The sequence below is a fragment of the Neoarius graeffei genome, chromosome 2, assembly GCF_027579695.1.
Source record: "Neoarius graeffei isolate fNeoGra1 chromosome 2, fNeoGra1.pri, whole genome shotgun sequence".
NCBI classification, from domain to species: domain Eukaryota; kingdom Metazoa; phylum Chordata; class Actinopteri; order Siluriformes; family Ariidae; genus Neoarius; species Neoarius graeffei.
In genome coordinates, this window is record NC_083570.1 from 15,942,930 (window position 1) to 15,946,070 (window position 3,141).

Below are 3,141 nucleotides of genomic sequence, written 5' to 3' on the forward strand. Positions count from 1 at the left end.
CTCACTCTGGTTAACATCGTCCTTTCTGAATCAAAAATACCTCCAAATAATGGAGGATGATTTATGTTTTGGCACCAAGTCAGATTCTGCACCGCCACCGGCCGCATTATCTTCTGCACTAATTTTCTTTCCTTCTTTTTAATTTCCCCGCTATGTCTGTAGTGTGTGCGCGCATCGGTCTCCATCTCCCTCACTCCTGCCCTCATATGTTTGTCATTGGTTGGCTTCAGCTGTCGATCCACAGCAAGCATGAAATAAGGTTTGTGGTTGGCTGGCCTTAGCGGTGCATTCAAGGGCAATCGTAAAAATGATGTTTGTTTTGACTGCCAGAGCTGTACATACAGGGCGAGCGCGGGGAGGGGAAATCTATATCGTCGCTTTTTCAATATTAATATCTTGAATGTTCATATCTAGATATAGATACGATAATGATATATCGTTCAGCCCTGGTTGCTTCCTATTGGGTGGTGATAAAATTCGGAAACTGTGAAAACCGCTTCAAGCTGATCATAACGTTTTGGAAACGAAAACATGCACATCGACCGATATTCGTTCGGAACCTAGGCGTTTGGTACATAATAGACGCGCATGCAAATGGTCTTGCATTCACGCATTGCACGTCTATTAGGACCAATATGGTAATTGTGAAGTGAAACGAAAATGATAAATGGTCTTCAAAATTTTAAACACATAAAAATCTGAAAAAATGTGATGTGCATTAGTATTCAGCCCCCCCCGCGTCAATACTTTGTAGAGCCACCTTTTGCTGCAGTTACAGCTGCAAGTCTTTTGTGTCTCTACCAGCTTTGCACATCTAGACAGTGAAATTTTTGCCCATTCTTCTTTGCAAAATAGCTCAAGCTCAGCCAGATTGGATGGAGAGTGTCTGTGAACAGCAATTTTCAAGTCTTGCCACAGATGCTCAATGGGATTTAGGTCTGGACTTTGACTGGGCCATTCTAACACATGAATATTCTTTGATCTAAACCATTCCATTGTAGCTCTGGCTGTATGTTTAGGGTCATTGTCTTGCTGGAAGGTGAATCTCCTTCCCAGTCTCAAGTCTTTTGCAGCCTCCAACAGGTTTTCTTCCAGGATTGCCCTGTATTTAGCTCCATCCATCTTCCCATCAACTCTGACCAGCTTCCCTGTCCCTGCTGAAGAAAAGCATCCCCATAGCATGATGCTGCCACCACCATGTTTCACAGTGGGGATGGTGTGTGCAGGGTGATGAGCAGTGTTAGTTTTCCGACACACATAGCGCTTTGCATTTAGGCCAAAAAGTTCAACTTTGGTCTCATCTGACCAAAGCACCTTCTTCCACATGTTTGCTGTGTCCCCTACATTTCTTATGCCTGTCTTTCAACAATGGCTTTCTTCTTGCCACTCTTCCAAAAAGGCCAGATTTGTGGAGTGTACGACTTATAGTTGTCCTGTGCACAGATTCTCCCACCTGATCTGTGGATTTCTGCAGCTCCTCCAGAGTGATCATGGGCCTCTCCTTGCTTGCTTTGTCAGTTTAGGTGGACAGCCATGTCTTGGTAGATTTGCAGTTGTGCCATACTTTTTCCATTTTTGAATGATGGACTGAACAGTGCTTCTTGAGATGTTCAGAGCTTGGGATTTTTTTTTAATAACCTAACCCTGCTTTAAACTTCTCCAGAACTTTATCCCTGACCTGTCTGGTGAGTTCTTTGGTCTTCATGATGCTGTTTGTTCTTCAGTGTTCTCTAACAAACCACTGAGGCCTTCACAGAACAAGTGTATTTATGCTGAGAGTAAATTACACACAGTAGGACTCTATTAACTAATTAGATGACTTCTGAAGTCAATTGATTGCACTGGATTGTATTTAGAGGTATCAGGGTACAGGGGGCTGAATACTAATGCACACCACATTTTTCAGATTTTTATTTGTTTAAAATTTTGAAGACCATTTATCATTTTTGTTTCACTTCACAATTATGTGCTACTCTGTGTTGGTCTATCACATAAAATCTCAGTAAAAAAACTTTTAAGTTCGTGGTTGTAAGGTGGAAAAATGTGAAAAAGTTCAAGGGGTAAGAATACTTTCTCAAGGCACTGTATGTTGATCTAGCAGCACTAAGAGCTTTTTTATACTTCAGGACAAGGGCGCAGATAGCACGGGGGATGGGGGGGACATGTCCCCCCCAGATTTATAGTGACCCCCATCTGTTCCCCCCACCCACCGTCCCTACGTAAGGTGCCACACATAGGTAGAAAAAGTGAGGATTAATGTTCCGTTAGTTAGACTAACTTACACTGCAGCACAAAGTTGAAATGGCAGCAGCAGCAGCAGCCTTGTCAGTGATCAATCCACATTTTCCCCTTCTTGAATCGGTGTAGGCTGGAGCAGATCCTTGCAGAGTTGGGAAAGCAAGGTGTTCATTTTCCACGTAATTCTTGGTTAATAACACTGCACAGCTCATCCATTTGATAGCAGCGGTGTTTCTGCTGCGACTAATGGTGCGTTCAGTTGTACTCGTAAGTTGGAAGTTTGAAGTCAGAAAAGCATTGAAATCCAGCATCTCCCAGCATAAACGTTGTGGTTTTTGTTTCATTTCATTAACTGGCCATTTTTTTCGAATTCCATGTTCCATGATGTCCCAGTTTTTAAACTGGGAAGCGCTCAGTTCTGAGGTTATGTTGCTCGGAGCTCCAAGTTCCGACTTCCAATGTAAATGTAACGCACCATCTCGACCCCGGGGCCCTAAGGGGAGCTGGGGACTTTGCCTGTCGCAGTAACCATAGTGATCATAAACAACTGTCTAATGACCGAGCTGGTGATCTTTCTGCCACATTAAGCCAGAGAAGAGGGGGGGAAAAATCACAGCGTTTGTTTCAAGAACCATCTCATCTCATCTCATTATCTCTAGCTGCTGTATCCTGTTCTACAGGGTCGCAGGCAAGCTGGAGCAAAAGATGTAAATATCCTATGCCTGTTGCCTTTCCCAGATGTGACAAATACTTGTTTTGTAATGTTGAGTAGCTAGTCTGATAATAAGAAGAAGGAATTTGGACTTACCTGAAGTAGGCTAAATGTAAAATCAAATCAAATCAAGTTTATTTGTATCGTGCTTTTAACAATAAACATTGTCGCAAAGCAGCTTTACAGAATTT